Source organism: Molossus molossus, unplaced genomic scaffold, assembly GCF_014108415.1.
Source record: "Molossus molossus isolate mMolMol1 unplaced genomic scaffold, mMolMol1.p scaffold_m16_p_10, whole genome shotgun sequence".
Taxonomy (NCBI): domain Eukaryota; kingdom Metazoa; phylum Chordata; class Mammalia; order Chiroptera; family Molossidae; genus Molossus; species Molossus molossus.
The window spans coordinates 52,489,575-52,507,377 of NW_023425345.1; the positions used below are offsets into that span (position 1 = coordinate 52,489,575).

Sequence of the window (17,803 nt, forward strand, 5' to 3'; positions counted from 1 at the left end):
CTGTTTTTCTGGAGAATCCTGAAAAATATAAAACTCTAGGATGAAGATCATATACAAATCAATCATCTAATGGAGGGAACTCATAAATGGTATTTATTCAGCACCTACTATATTTCATTGTGTATTATACACTACTGTCAATGCATATAGCAATAAGGTGGGTACTGTATGATTGCGAACTGATGCAATAACTGTAAGTCAAAGAAATTAAGAAAATTGACGTGTCACATCCCTAAGAAGAAGTGGTATTCATTTATTTATTTTTATTTAATCCTCACCCGAGGATATTTTTTCCATTTTTTTGTACAGATAGAGTGGGAGGGAGAGAGAGGAAGAGAGAGAGAGAGAGAAACATCGACGTGAAGGGACACATCGAATGGCTGCCACCCGCACGACCAACCAGGGCCGGGGACAAACTGCAACCGAAGTACGTGCCCTTAGCGGGAACCGAACCCGGGTCTCTCCGGACCGCAGGCCGACGCTCTAACCGCTGAGCCAAACTGGCCAGGGCAAGAAGTGGTATTCAAACCTAACTGACTCCTAAACTCATTCTTACCACCCAATCTGATGTTCAGGGAGCTAACATTTATTGACTACCTACTATTGTCAGACACTGGATAAAAGATTTATATATATTTCATGTGTAATATATTCTATAAGGTGCTCCGGATGCAATAGAAAAGTCTATTCCATGACTTCCGAACTCAAAGACTTTGTAATATATTTAAGGAGATTAAGTGTAAGACAACATTAAAGTGTTTGAGAAGTAGAGATAATTGCTGTAAGAGCTGATAGGAAGGACTTTACTAATTCTCTTGGGTCAGCTTGCAGCTTGATACACAGGAACCATATACTCTATTTTTATGACATTTTGAATGTTGAGTGACTGTGGTATGAAGGGGTGTGTCCCAGCTCTATCATGTACTACATGTGTGATTCTGGGAAAATTATCTCTTTGTGTCCAAATTCTTCCATTTGTAAAATGTATATAATAACAGTACCTAGTTTATAATTTTGTTGTGACAATTAGAATGATTTAAAGTTATGTTATTATGTATATATTAGTTTATAACTATAATATCTTCCTGGTGAATATTTCCTTTCATTGTTGAATCACTCTTTATGCCATATATATATGGCTTTTTAAAATTAATACTTACTATCAGTATTTGATAGTATTTACTGCCTTTTTTCTATTCTTTCACCGGCAATTGTTTGGGGTCCATATTATTTTAGGAACTTAATTACACTTATGTTTATTATAATTATTGTTACTTTTTATTTATTGTCACCATTTTATCTTATGCTATTTTTTCTATGCTTACATTTTTATTCTTATATATTATATTGGATTGGTAAAATTTACTTTATGTTTTTTAATCCCTCTATTCATTGGGAAATTATGTATTTCTATTGAAAAGAAATTATTTATTTTTCTTTAGGTGTTACCCTTAGATTTTTAACATATATATTTAACAAGGGTTAAAGAAATCAGATTTTGGTTTTCTTCCTAAACTGGCTTAGAATGTTGTCTTTTTAATAACTCCCAGAATGTTTTCCATGTTATTGTAACCAAATGTTCTTAGTTCCACCTTGATTTTATATCCCCTAATTTAATCATCATTCTTGTTTAAGTCATTGCTTTCTTGGCAAATTTCTCAGCACTCTTTAACAACTTACTAATCATGTTTTTAGCTTCATTTAATTTTCTGTTTTTTCTCTATATTAAAATTTTAACTTATAGGGATTCTATTTGATTCTTTTTCAAATCTGCCTGGATTTTTCTGAATATATATACACATTGCTCAGGGTTTCCATGTCATTCTTTATAAACTTAATCATTTAAATATACTTAATATTTTGCATTAGATGGTTCTATTATCTGAGGTCTTAATATTTTGCATAAGATGGTTCTATTATCTGAAGTTACCTGCTGTTTATATATCTGCTGATTCTTGCTCTCAGTGGATTTTTTTATGTCCTTCTTAATTTTACATTGCTTATTCTTCGTAGGCAGTCTTTTGTTGCTGGGAATTTGGGTGTGTCCTTTAAAAATACTTTTCCATTTATTTCTACTAAGAGTCTTAAAGACTTACCAGCCTCTGGGCCACATTTTATATTAATTTCTAAGCTTTGAAAATTTGGATCCAGAAACTGGTGGGATTTCAAACACCAAACTTGACTGAGGTCAGACCTTGGCAGAAATTTCTCTTTCCTCTTTATCGTGAGAGCCAGACAAAAAGGATGGCTGTACTTTCACTTTTCTCTGGTTGGAGATGGCTGTGTTTTTATAGCATACCATTTCAGGAGAAGGTGCTCTCTGGGAGGGTCCTAGTTTTATGGGGGAGGGGCAGGGCCTAAGGCAAGTAGTGCAGAAGACTCTTGGTAAGAGCAGCAGTACACTCCACCATGCGTACCACCTGCTTGGTGTTTAAGTTCTGGATTTCAGTTTTCTCTTGACTTTTAAATTACTCTTCACTTTTTTCTCCCAAATATCCTTAAATTATTCTTACTTTTTTCTAATCTACTCTGCATTTAAAAAAATGTTTCTTATATGTATTTAATGTGCTTAGGGGTCTTTTAGTTTGAGGGCTTTTGAATTCGCAGTTCACCATATTGCAAGAAATGCATCTACACTCATGGGTAGGAGAGAAAGTGGAGTCTAAAAGCACAAGAGTTGCCCTGGCCGGTTTGGCTCAGCGGTTAGAGCGTCGGCCTGCGGTCCGGAGAGACCCGGGTTCGGTTCCCGCTAAGGGCACGAACTTCGGTTGCAGTTTGTCCCCGGCCCTGGTTGGTCGTGCGGGTGGCAGCCACTCGATGTGTCCCTTCACGTCGATGTTTCTCTCTCTCTCTCCCTTCTTCTCTCTCCCTGCCACTCTATCTGTACAAAAAATGGAAAAATATCCTCGGGTGAGGATAAAAAAAAATAAAAAATAAAAATGTTTAAAAAAAAATAAAAGCACAAGAGTTTGTTATGCCAGTGATAGGAAAAGTTACTGTGTTCTTATTTTTTTTTCTAAATAATAAATCTTATTATACCACTGCATAAAAACCTTTTAGTGAGTTCCCATTGCTCTTGGGATAAAATCTAATTCTCTTAAGCATGTCTTTTACTGACTTTCAATACTTCTCCTCTCCTGCCCATTTAATTCTTCCTTTCTTCTCAGGTGTTTTTTTTTTTTCTTTTTTCCCCCACCTCCAGCCTTTTTACTACTCTGATCCCTCTGCTTGGAACACAAATTCTTTCCCATCTCTCCGCTTCACCCCAGCTCCACTGATAATTGTCCAATTCTCTAGGATTCAGTTTAAACAGTACTCCTTCCAGGGAGTTTCTCTTAATCATCCCCCAATACCCCAACTCACATGTATTCCCATTACATGTTTTTAAAGCATTCTGTACTTCCTGTTTTCTCTGTTTTGTCATTAAAATCCCATTTATTTATACTTGCTAATTTGTTGATCATTTTTGCTAGTCTCTAAATTCAAGGGTAGTAGTCACCCAAATTAAACCCTCACTATTTATTCTTTGTATCCTTGCTTAATGTCATTGTAAACAATTAGTAAATATTTGCTAAATATTTCAAATTATATTTGCTATGGTTATCATTTCCAACAGTTATCATTTATGTGCACAGTGCTGGGTAGAATTTTATAGGTATTTTGGTGTTACAGGGAAACTTTAATTTGGGGTTATTTATGAGAGCCTTTCACAAATACAAAATGACCATGTCCTGTACTTCTAATGATCTACTCGATGAGGCTGTGTATTCAGAAAAGAACATCTATGGTGGCTACTGTCAAGCAGGATGTCAAATAGAGCATTTTATTGGAAGAAGCTATGATGATGAGTCTGGCACAAAGACTACTAAGGTTACTAATATGTTACCTTGTCTTGTGCCATGTATGTTGGCATAAAGAGAAGGAAAGGCCTTGGAGTTTTTCAGGGTAGTCTTTTCTGTAAGCAAGGACATCAGACTTAGGACCTAGTGAATTATCAGATGGCAAGTAAAGGTGAGGAAATCCAGACAAATATTGTGCAGTGTTGATGGTTCTAGGTAAGGCTGTGGAACAACCAGAGTAGGTGTCCATGGGCCTTTGTTTCAGCACAGTAAAATATTATTTCTTTTAGGCTAGATATCTGGGTTTTAGATTAGATTTGTAAGCTTTTTTTTTTTTATGATCTTGGAGTTGATATACTCAAAGAACAGCAATTACCATCTTTGGTACCACTTAACCACATAATTATATAGTGCTGTTTTAAGCTGTGGCAGTTGGTTGCATTATTACATTGTGACACATCCCCACCCTTGTAGTAAAGACATCCTACCTTAAATGTGGTTCTTGTGGTTTCATTACCCACATAGAGTGCATAGTTGTGTTCTGTTGAACTGAACTCCCTTAAGAATTACACACGCAGGAAGAAGAGCCCAAATTTAGAGTTCTTCTTGGCCTCCATTGTAGCCATAATCATATAGGTCCATCAATTTCCATCATAAGCAGCTCAGAAAGTTATCAAAGCAAAATTTGAATTGCAGACTCTGGAGAATATATTATGTTATAAAATGATGGATTCTTTTTTAGAAGATGTATGAAAAGAACTGGGTGATGTCAAGTATTGAGAAATAGAACCAAAGAGAGTCAGAGACTTTTTGAATCATTGGATATTCTCATTGGTGGATGCATTACTCTATCACTCATCTTTTTTCCGGGAATGTTTGGACTTCCTTAAAAGAGTAGATATGACACTCGTCACTGGGGCAGTAGAGCACATCTTGCTCAAATTGTATAGACAGATGATGGACCCAAATGACCCAGAATAAAGAGGTTGAAATGGCATTTTGAATTAGGAGTATGTGAGTTTATCAGGTTGATTATCATTCAGAGACAAGATAATTCCTTGGTCTAGAAGACTGTGTGTGCATGTGTGTGGTGGAGTAGGGACAGCCCCTGGAAAATTGTGAGTGCATTTTATAGATAAAAAGTCATCAATAAACATTCAAGTGTTCCAGTGTATTTTTTGTAAGGTGTACTATTTTGGCTGCATAAAATGAACCCCAAGTTGTACCAATTTATGAATAAAAAAACATTGCAGGGATTTTGGGATAGTTTTCAGAGTGCAAAGCAGAGCCACACATCAGTTTCAGGAAGGTAGGAATAAGAACAATTCTGGGGTCTACAGTGACAGATTCATTGCCTTGAATGCCATCAGACTGGTTTTGTTTGGTCTCCTAAATCTATCATCTTAGCCTTTCTCTGCATTTTGCATGCAGATGAACTTCCTTTGTAGAGCGATGGGGAGGGGTGTATATGACACCTAGCAGTTTCCAGATTTCTTGCAATTTAGTCATTAGGTAGTAAAAACTCTTTGCCCTAATTCCTGTTCCATTTATTAACCATCTCAGGGAAGGGCTTGAATTGGATAGGTGTGAGTCATGTGCCTGTCTCAAAGAAATGGGGCAGATCTCTTTTGAAACACATGTTTTGTTTCATTCTGAATTTACCTTTACTCAGCAACCTTCCCTCTTTTACTCCAGGCTGCTAAACATAATTCATCCATCATTGGGTGAGTGGGTGGAGTAAGTTGTCCATGGAATAGAGAAAAAAGGTATGACATTTTACTCTTAAACTTAGACAAAAGCCATGATCAGACTACATATGTGGGACAAATTTGCTAAATCAGATTATATAAATCAGTTGAAGTTCAGAGGTGAGAAGAGTTGGAGAAAAAAATAATACAGGAGAATGATGGGCCACTGAAAATGACCCTCATGCCTCCCATTCTAGAATTAGTTCCAAGCTGGGTGGTAAAAAAGAAATTAAAACCCCTTCTGGGTTTGGGGATGTGAACTTAGAGTGACCTTGTGATTCACCTTCCACCTGGTTGCCTAGTAGCAAAATGACACATTACTCTGATAACGATGGTGTGGGGAAATAGAGCTGGGACAGTTGTATCGGGTAGTTGAGCAAAAGATTGTGCAGTAGGCTTATTAAATTGATGTAAGGCCTTTTATATGTGAGGTTCTTCAGAAGCAGATGCTAAGACAGATTTTGGGGTACAGGGTGTTTGTTAGGGGTTTAATAGCTTTTAAAGATAGAAGGAAAGGAACAGGATGGGTCAGAAGATGCCTAGGTGTGATACAGCTTTAGCTAATCTCATGGGAAGTTTTAGAATAAGAATTGTTATTTCGAGTTTCCTGGATTGGCCAAAATGGCTGAGCCTTTATCTGCACTACCATTGTGGTCTTTCATTGGGTTTGTACCACCCAGAAATGTGTGTGACCTTAGGCAAGGCAGCTCACTGCAGCTGAGGTAGGCTAAGAATGGGCTGACAGCTAGAACCTACCTTTCGACCACACTCCCTACAGCCAGGCCCCCAAGCCCTTCTTTGAAAGGAGATTTGGAATGCATCTTGTCTACAAATGCTGTCATGGGATGAGAAGCAACCATTGATTTATTTTGTTGCTGAGAATGAGGAGGACCTAAAAAATCTTGTGATGATGATAACGGTACAAAGCAGAAAATAATCATGGGCTATGTGGTTGTTGACGTAGAGCAGTGATTTTCAACTGGTCAGATGTACACTGGTGTGCTGCCAGAATTTTTAAAACACATAATACCTGACTATTTAGTCAGGGGCACTGACCTCTTTTCCCATAGATGGTCAAATAAAAAAATAACAACAGCCAACACAACAATAGCCGTCTGGTGTGAACGAATCAAAATTATATCTATTTTTTTGTCAGATCAGCAAAAAGTATATTTTTTGGTGTGCCACAGAATTCTAGTAATTAGTTTATGCACGCCATGCAATGAAAAAGGTTGAACATTTCTGACTTAGAGGGAAGGCAAAATCCCTCAGCAGTTGCCAGTGTAGTGAAAAGAACATATCAAAAGACCTGGAAGGATTTTTTTACTATAATAGACAAGAAAATTAAGCAGATTGCATATCCTATCTTTTACTCCATCCTCCTACCTCCATGTCATGGTGTTGTGTAAACCTACTTGAATTTATATCATTGAGAGAGATAGTCTGAAATAACATAAGTGCCTTGGAATTGAATATTATGTTTTTTCCATTAGGTAAGATGTTGATTCCAAATGGAGATGAAGATGAGTTATAGAGAAACAAAAATTTACATATCCAGGGACATAACCTTGAAAATGTATAACCACTTCAAAATAATTGCAATAAAACTAACTCTTGATATTTATTTTTATAAGGAGAATATAGATGGTTATCAACATCTTTGGTTAAATTGGGCTAGCTATGTTCGTTTTATTTTTATCCTCACCTGAGGATATATATATATATTTTTTCATTTATCTTCAGATAGAGTGGGAAGGAGAATGGGAGGAAGAGAGAGAGAGAAACATTGATGTGAAAGAGACACATTGAGTGATTGCCACCCTCATGACCCCAAATGGGGCAGGGACAAACTGCAACCAAGGTATGTGCCCTTAGTGGGAACTGAACCCAGGACTCTCTGATCTGCAGGCTGAAGCTCTAACCACTGAGCCAAACCAGCCTGGGCAGGCAAGCTGTTTTACAAGAAATCAGTGATGGCCTTCAGAATATTTTATCATTTTCATGTCTCCTATGCTTACTTGAAAAAAGTGCAACTTACTGTTGTGATGTTATTTGAATACTTGCTCACCTCACACACAGCCCTTTCCACTGTATATATTCCCTTATTCTGAAATGCTCCTCAATAGCATCACATTCCTCTTAGTTTATTTTGTTCCTTGTCAAATGTCACTTCCTCAGACAGACATTTCTAGGCCAAATTATTTATATTCCCTTAACACAATTTAATTTAACTAAGCTTTAATTTCTTTAACTGTTTATTACTATTTGATATTATATTCTATGTTTATTTGTATGTTTACAGACTATCTCCTCACAAGAAAGAAAAGTCTGTGAGGGAAAGACATTGTTTTTTTTTTTTAATCTTCACCCGAGGATATTTTTCCATTTATTATCAGATAGAGTGGGAAGGAGGTATAGAGAGAGAAACATCAATGTGAGAGACACACATTGACTGGTTGGCTTCCCCATGACCCAACCAAGGTTGGGGACAAACCGCAACAGAGGTACCTGCCCTTGACCAGAATGGAACAGTGACTCATTGATCCAAGGGCTGATGCTCTAACCACTGAGCAAAACTGGCCAGGGCAAGACATTGTTTTAATCATCTTTATGAACTACAGTTTCCAATACCTGGTAGAGGCTCAATAAATATTTGTTGGATGAATAAATCAATGTATTTAAAGATTTACCAGCTCTGGAAATCCATTTAAATTGCTTCCAGTGGGGAAAATAATACAAATTTTCTTTACATATCTTCCTACATAAAATACTTCTGTATTCACTTAAAATAATGCCTCTGAAAGGAATTTTAAAATATGAAGGCAATAAAATGGCCTTCTTTTGAGCATATTTTCAAGCAGTATTAAGTTGGAACTTCGAATGTATGTTTCTCTAGATTGCTGAAACAGAATGAAATATTGTCAAATGCAATAGATCAGCATTATTAATCATACATTTGAATTACTATTCTATGCTTCATAGCAAGATTGCATTTTATTAAATAGAGGTGAGACACTTTTGAGTATAGCTCAGCAGTGGTTATCCTTGGGAAAATAGCATTTGGGTCAAAGGTAAAGTTAGACACATAGGTTTTCCAACCATGGGATTTGAAAGAAAAAAATGCTTTTCCTTTTTTTCTTCATATTCCTCTATGTCTTCCTCAACCTCCTCAACTCCCTTAACTTCTTCCTCACCTTCTATTGTTCTTCTTTTCCCCTCTATTCTCTACCTTATTATTATTATTTCTTTAATCTTTTTGTAAAGAGATCTCACTGGGTAGAAGTATGGAGCTAGTTTTATCAGAAAAGAGCAATAGAAAACAACACTTAAAAATAATGTTACCGTTTAAAAAAATTAATGCTACTATTCTTAGAAAGTTGTGGGGGGTGTGTGTGTGTGTGTGTGTGTGTATGTATGTATGTATTTTAGGACTTCTACAAATTGAGAGGATAAATGATAAATGGCATGTGGATATGTGACAGGTCGGCAAGAATTGTCCAGACAAGACAGTTGATATTTTAGTTTACTTTAAAGGTGTTCAACTTATGAGAATACCAGTGAAGAAAGTGCTCTAGAATGAATTGTCTTAATGACATATTTCTTTAGCTTATTTATTAATTTCTTAGTCACATAAATTCTATACTTTTAGCTTTTCCTTTTTCAAGATTTGTGATAAATGGTTTAGTAGGATAAGATAGCTCAGAGGTGTAGAAACAGGATAATGCTGCTATTAAAAATATGATACATGGCTTTGAATTGGTGTTTTCAGCAAACAATCACATTTATTTCAGAAAAAAAATCTTGTGTGTTGCTGAGCATGGGAAAATATTTAGTTACTTCCTATGTTCATGTATTAAGCTCTAAAACCAGTGCAAATGTCATAGCAATAATCTTTCAAAGCATTATATATACAAATGTCTGTCTGTTGACTGGGACTTTTGCATATAAATTTTTTTTTTTTTTTTTTTTTTTTTACCACCAGAATCCCCTTTAATAAAATATAGAACTTTCTGAGACAGGGAAAGGGGGATTGGAGTAAATTACGACCATTTGAAACCACAGAAAAACCTCTGTACATGTCTAGAACATGGTGGGGGTGGGGGGTGGGATCAGCCCTATTTGTAGAGGATACTGTAGTGTTCAGGCTGGTAGAGAAGCAAGACCTTGGCCTTGGAGCCTTCAGAGAAGATGTGTGGATTGGTGGTGTCTCATTGCCATTGTCTATGTCCTCCATCTGGTTGGAGACACTGAGGGCCTGGGCCAGCATGATACTGTGGATATGGTCACTCTCCTTGCACATGGGACTCACTTCCTAGTGGCAGAACTCCTTGACAGTCAACCCATCCTTGGTGAAGTTTGCGAAGAAGGCACTGTCATGCTGCAGGTAGTCTGAGGTAAGCAGCTGCAGGTAGAACACCAGAGAGTCCCAAGTGTTCTAGTCATTGAAGGAGGCCAGCGGGTTGGAGACTGAAGTCTTCTTCACTTGCTCAATCAGGCCCATGGAAGTGTGGAAATTCTTTATTGTGAACTTGGGGAAGCCAGGAGATACCAGGTTTTCTTTGCTCTTAGAAGATAGCCTTGAAGTGGTGCAATTATGGAATAATCAAGAAGGTGTCAGAATAAAATATGGGTTGTCCAGTATGTTGGCATATAATTGTTCATAGTAGTATCTTATTCTTTGATTTTTGTAGTATCAGCTGTAACATCTCTCTCATTTATGGTTTTATTTATTTGAGTTATCTCTCTCTCTTTTTTTTTTTGGTGAGTCTAGCCAAAGGTTTGTCAAGTTTGATTATCTTTTTAGGAACCAGAATTTAATTTTATTCATCTTTTCTATTGTTTATTTATTTATTTATTTTTAGTCTCTATTTTATTTATTTCAGCTCTAATCTTTGTTATTTTATTTCTTCATCTAACTTTGAGATTTGTTTTTTCTTTTTATGGTTCTTGAGATGTAAAATTAAATTGTTTATTTGAGACTTCTCTGATTTCTTTAGGGTAGGCATTTATCACTATGAACTTCTGTCTTAGAACTACTTTTGCTGAATCCTATAAATTTTTGTGTAATACATTTTCATTTTTGTTTGTCGCCAGATACTTTCAATTTCACTTTTGGTTTCTTCTTTTACTCATTGGTTGTTCAGTAGTATGTTTTTTAATCTTCACTTATTTGTGAATTTTCCAGTTTTTTTTCATATAATTAATTTTTAGTTTCAAACTAGATGGAAAGATACTTGATATGATTTCAGTCCTCTTAAATTTCTTAATTCTTGTTTTATGGCCTAACATATAATCTATCTTGGATAATGTTCTATGTACACCTGAAAAGAATGTATATTCTGTTGCTTTTGAATGGGATGTTCTATATGTATCTGTTAATTTCACCTGATTTGACATGTTGTTTAAAGCCAATGATTGCTTATTCATTTCCTGTTTGAATGATATATCCACTGATGTAATTGGGGTAGTAAAGTCTCCTACTATCATTGTATTGCTGTGTATTCTCCTCTTAGGTCTGTCAATATTTGATTTTTATATTTAGGTGCTCCTTTGATGGGTACATAAATATTTACAAATGTTATATCTTCTTGTTGGATTGACCCTTTATCATTATGTAACATTCTTACTCGTCTCTCATTACAGTCTTTGTTTTAAAGTCTATTTTGTCTGATATAACTACTCCGGCTTTTTTTTGGTTTCCATTTGCATAAATATTTTCTTCTATCTCTTCACTTTTAGTCTGCATGTATCCTTAATATCTAAAATGGGGATTTGGTAGGAAGTATACAGATGAGTCTTTTTTTGTTATTGTTTATTGATTCAGCCATTCTATATCTTTTGTTTGGAAAATTTAGTTCCATTTATATTTAAAGTGATTATTAGTAAATATGTGCTTGTTGCCATATTGTTAATTGTTCTTTGGCTGTTTTTGTACTCTGCTCAATTTCTTTCTTCTCTTGCTCTCTTCCTTTGTGGTTTAATGACTTTCTTTAATGTTATACTATTTGGGGGGCATGGTATTTACTTAGGTTTTTGCTTTATGCTTACCATGAGGCTTACATATAACAACTTATCTCTATAATAGTCTAAGTTGATAACAATTTGTTTTGTCCCACTGTAAAGTGTAACATTATTATTCTTCCCCTTCAAATTTTATATTTTTGATGTCATATTTCATATATTTTAACTCTTTTATCCCTTAACTAATTGATATCATAATAGTTATAGACAACTTTTGTCTTGTAACTTTCATACTAATTTTATGTGATTAATTCACTGCCTTCACAATATAGTTACCTTTCCAGTGATATTAATTTTTTCATATATATTCTTGCTATTAATTAGTACCCTTTCTTTTCAGATTAAAGAAGTTCTTTTAACATTTCTTAAAAGACTAGTTTAGTGGTGATGGATTCTTTTAGCTTTTGCTCCTCTGGATGCAAGTGATAACTTTTCCAGGTAAAATAGTATTGGTTGAAAGAGTTTTTCTTTCATCATTTTGAATACATAATACCACTCTCTTTTGGCCTGAAAAGTTTCTGTTGAAAAAACTTCTTCTAGTCTTATGGAGGTTTCCTTGTACATAACAAGTTTTTCTCTTGCTATTTTTAATGTTCTTGCCTTGTCTTTATTTTTTGACATTTTAATTATAATGTGTTTTGGTGTGGATCTCTTTGGGTTAATCTTATTTAAAATTTTCTGGGTCTTCTATATTTGTATTTTGTTTTCTTCCTCAAGATAAGGAAGTTTTTAGCCACTATTTCTTCAAATTAGATTTTTGCTCCTTTCTATCTCTTTTCTCCTTCTGGGAGCCCTATGATGTAAATGTTAGTTTGTTTGATGTTGTTTCATAAATCCCTTCAGTTATATTAATATTTTTTAGTTCTTTTTTAATTTTATGCTCCTCTGATTATGTAATTTTTACTGTCTTGCCTTTGAGTTGACTAATTATTTATTCTGTTTCATCTAGTCAGCTCTGGAACCCCTGTAGTGTATTTTACATTTTAGTTATTGTATTCTTCATTTCTATGACTTCTATTTGTTACATTTTTATGTTTTCCATCTCTTTGTTGAAGTTCTCACTTTGTTCATCCATTTTCCCTAGTTTAATGAGCATTTTTATGATCATTACTTCAAACTTTTTATCAAATAAAATACTCATTCCTGTTCCATTAAGGTTTTTTTCTGAAGTTTCTCTTGTTATCTTATTTGGGATATATTCCTTTGTTTCTTCATTTTGCTTAAGTCTCTGTGTTGGTTTCTATAGAATAGATGAAACAACTACTTCTCCCCAGTCTTGAATGAATGTACGTGATAAACCTTGTAATTTAATCCCGTCCTACCCTTGGTTGTCTCTCAAGACTTTGTGCTTGTCTAAGCAGCCTATTCAATTTTTAGTAGCTCCTAGTAGTTTAGGATGTGCCAAGACCTGTCAGTGTTTCAAAGGGGAGGATTTCAGCACTGAAATTCAGGCTGACTGCAAGCCGGACCCTCTAGCAGCAGCTTTTAAAAGTATGCAATATATACTGTTTTGTGCGACCACAGGTGTAAGCTTCACTGGCCACCAGAGCCAGGTGATCTGTAGGTGTCCACTGAATGGCAGCCATAACAATCAGAATTCCAGAGAAGTGCACAAGCTCTTTTCTGGGAGGTACTGGCTTGGAACTTTTTTGATACCTGTCTTTGAATTCCATGTTGCTTGCCTAAGGACTCCTGTCATGGTTCAAGAGGCAGTTATCAGTGTAGGATGGACATACAGAAAAAAACACTGTAAAATTAAAAAAGGAAATTACATAAGAAACTGCTGTCAGTCAGAGGAGCGGAATGGCTACTATAATCACACGGTTCATGAGCAAGGATTCACTTGCCTCAAAGGGAGCTGATTCAGGAGATGACTTTTCTTCTGATGGAAGCACCTTCAGAGAATATCTTTTATCCTAGCATTTGAGAAGGAATGAACAGATACAGATATTAGAGGTCAGATGATCTGTGTTGAACAGCTCCAAAAATTGCAGAAGATAAAAGCAAAGTTTGAAATTGCATTAGAAAAACACCAGGATTCTTTCATGTGGAAATTTAAAGAGCAGAATTACATATTCCAAACCAATGGCACCGAAATGGCAGAAGGATTGGCTTTGGCATTAACCAGAAAGGACCAGGAATGGTCAGAAAAAAATGGATCAGCTCAAAAAGAAGAAACGCTTTTGACAGGTAAAGAGGTTGCAGTTCAAAAAGGTGACAGAGAGATTCTAAACTCATCTCCTGTTGCTGACACATTGAGTGTGTAGCTACATATGAAACAAGTTCCTCTTATAAAACCCTAAAGGCTGGCTGAGAGATGACCACACATCAGGAAAATGAGTAAAAGTTCACATAGAAGTGGGTAGGAGAGGCTGGGACACAATCTTGCCATGAACCTCATCCGACCCTCCTAGCTGCAACTCACAACCAGGAGGGAATTAAAAACCCAGAGCTTCTCCCTGAGGATTAAAGGGTTTGAACACGACATTGGGCACCCCAACTTTTAAGGCATGGGTTTGCCTTATATTTTTAAGAAAGGAAACATACATTTTATTTAATAAATTCTTAATAAATTTAATAAATTCTTAATAAATTCTAGAGGCACCTAGAGTATCTCGCTAGTTGAGATTAGTCACTGTGATGGTGTGACTGTAGACAGACCATCTCCATGGTAATTTAAACAGTTTTGGACTTGAGTGGTGGAAATAAATAACTGAAATCCACTATGTAGCAGTGCATGTAAAAGGCTGTAGCTTTTCATAACCTGTCTTAGTTCAACTCATCAGAAGACAGGAAAATGAATGTAGTAAGAGCCTCCCCCGCCCAAAGTAAGAAAACCAGAACATTTGAAAGCTTTCAAGCAATATTTTATTTTATTATTTTTTGTTAGTCCTCACTTGAGGATATTTTTTCATTGATTTTTAGATAAAGTGGAAGAGAGGGAGGGAGAGAGGGAGAGAGAGAAACATCAATGTGAAAGTGACATATCAATTGGTTGCCTCCCACATAACCCCAACTGGGGCTGGGGATTGAACCTGCAGCCTAGGTATGCGCCCTTGACTGGGTATCGAACCCACACCCCTTTAGTCCACAGGTTGATGCTCTAACCACTTAGCAAACCAGCCATCATACAAGCCACGTTTTAGACTGTGCATGTGACATTGACTTTCACACTGAATTTACTATATAGAGTTGTCTATTTAAAAAAGTTAATGTAAGTAGAATAAGTGTTAAGATTGGTATACAAAAATAGGAAATATTTTTCCATAATTAATATTCTTTTTTTTTTTTTTTGGTTTAGTCATAAGGACACCATCTGAGGCCAAAATGACACTTATGATAGGCTCATTGTGCTTTCATTGGGGGAAAATAGTGAGAGAAGAAAAATAAAGTCTTATGGTTTAATTTTCATTTAAATCAAATATTATTCCTCAGATGTAAATACATATTTTTTTGTCAATTTCCTCAGAGTCCCTGATAAAAGAGAGATGAGAGATAATTACAATGCTTCTTACGTCCAAGTGTGGGAAACTTAGGTAATGAGAATTTTTTTTTTCATAGCTTACTAGACTGAAGGTCATCTAATTCAAATTTCTCATTAACAAGTAAGAAAATAATAGTTGTGTTGTGAATGCACAATGTCAAGAATATAGTGATTTGTTTGATTTAAGTTGCCTGTGTGTACACATATATGCACATGGACATTGTTTTTAGTGAGGTTGTACATAGCCACTTATTTATCAGATGTCTATACACCCACCACCATTTTAAGAACCAGACGTGGTCTTATCTAAACAGGGTCATAAAACTAAGAAAATTCAGTAAAAGAGAGAAAAGATAAGGAGAATAATTGGAAAGACAGACAACTTGAGAGTCCTGTGTAGTATATTATTCATCGTCTCCTAGAGGACTTTACATTATTGACTATGCAATCTCAGATTAAGTCTGGATTTGCTATTGTTGCTATAGATACAGTATATTTCATTATGATGAACAAAGAAACAGTTATATAAACTGAAAAAATAAGGAATAAGTACAATTGTGTACTGACATTCAGGTGAGAACAGAAAAATGTTCTGCGTTTAAAAATAGTTACAGATGAAATTAGACATGTGATATAGTTTACTATCAATTTATGATGAAAACCACAGATGTACTAAAAACCGACTACAGTGACACAGTAAATTGTACGTGGAAAATATTTACATTTTAGGAAAAAAAGTCATTAAGATAACTTCAAATAATTGTCTAGAGCTACACTTGTGATTTCTACAAAATTATTCTGTCTACAAAATATGCATAAATTTCACAGAGAATTGTATTTGTTTACATTAAATTTTTTCTCTTAAAGCTAACAGACATCCACATATTAATTAGGAAAGATAATTAACTATTTCCTACTTTTCATATAAACATGTCCTACAAATAAGGCTGAAAATGTTCACTTTGGTTGCTATGACATTTTTGGCTATTTATAGTGTAGTTTTTGAAAGTCTTCAGACATATTTTGTTGGCATTTGTCAGTATTTTTGTAGGTGAACATTTTGAAAATTTTTTTTCAAAAATAAGGTGTAACACTGGTTTAGAAGAATAAAGAAGTGGGGGTAGTGTAAGTTATAGCTCTAAGGAGATCTCAAACATAAAATTAGGACATTAATATAAATAAATTATATTATGATATTTACTAAGAATTTATTTACCAATCCAAGTAAGATTGAGATGTTAGGCAGGTGAAAAAAAGGTAATCAGTGTAATCAGACTTTATGTGGTAGAAACTTGATATAATTTTGATTAGAATTCAGATTTAAAAAGCATATTTTGAATTATTCTCTATAGGACTTGCATATAACTGAAGGGAACAGTTACTATATCACATTATTGTACAGTAGCCCGGAGTATAGGATCCAGATTCAGGATGCTTTTCTCTGGGGCAAATAAGTTGTCTTCTCTATGCCTCAGTATAAAATTTACAGGGTGGCAATGGAGATTACATGATAATATATTTAAAGATCTTAGCACCAACCAAGCATATAGAAAATGCTCTGAAGTGTTATCCCTCGTTACTATTGCTACCACTATTAATATTTATAATATTTATCATTTATAATATCTATGATCTGTGAGGAATTGTGTAGAAGATGTAGAAGTGTGAAGAAAGTTATAATACTATTCAAAGAAATAAAGAAAATAGAGCCCATAGTGATAGTCTTGAGACTTTAGTACTTGATGTTGATTCTTGACTAAATAAATAACTTAAATTAGTGGTTTGGTGTGAGTAGCTAGAAAAGAAAGTGAAAATCAGGAGCCAAGATAGATTCATTTTGAAACATCATGTCAATCTAAATAAATTTCTTGTTACAGAAATGTTAGATTGATAACCTCACCTCCCAAATATCATTAGGTATAGTGTTTCTGAACTTTGATAAGTAGACAAGCTTTTTCTTCTTGTGACAAGATAGGGAAACAGACAGATGCTTGAAGAGTTAATTAGTAAAATAATCAATCTTATAACTTTAGCCAAAGGTCCAGATTAATGAATGAATGTAAACATAAAAGAAAAATTTTAACAGTTTGTTTCAGGGTCTAGCTTTGGCTGTCCTTTGTGGAATACATTTTGTAATTAATATATTGAATAATAACAATAACAATAATAACAACAACAACAACAGTAGTATAAAACTTTAGAAGACTTTATTTCTACCTACAGTCAATCTTCTCCTTTTTCATCTAACAGTCCGATTTTCTTTAGCTATTAACTGTCTTTATATCAGTCATGTGAGTTAAGGGAAAAACATCACCCCATCCCCAGAATCATGACTGGTTTAACAATCATTGTGCCCCTAAACCATTTTGCCAATGATTGGTTTGGAAATGGACATGAAAGAACATTGTGACCTTTAAAGAAAGTTGACTGGGAAAACTTTTGAGAGACAAAAGAAAGACAATGAACTTTAACATAAAGAAAAAATGGCTGAAGATGCTGATGTCATCTAGAGACCATGGAGATAAAAAGCCAACATGCCTAAGTATAGCATGGAAGAAAAACAGAAAGACCCCAATCATAGATAATGTCCTTGAACCACTGAATAAACTAACCCTCCAATACATGAGTGAAGTAAAAGTCACCCACTGTGACAGCTGAGACAGGGTTTACCTTGTAACATAAAACATTTGCATGAATGAAACTTGTGTTCC

At 35.0% G+C, this 17,803-nt stretch overlaps 1 pseudogene; it reads right to left on the bottom strand.

The window, feature by feature from the left end:
- Positions 1-9,702: 9,702 nt before the first annotated feature.
- LOC118623715 lies at positions 9,703-13,281 on the bottom strand (annotated as a pseudogene).
- Positions 13,282-17,803: the final 4,522 nt, after the last annotated feature.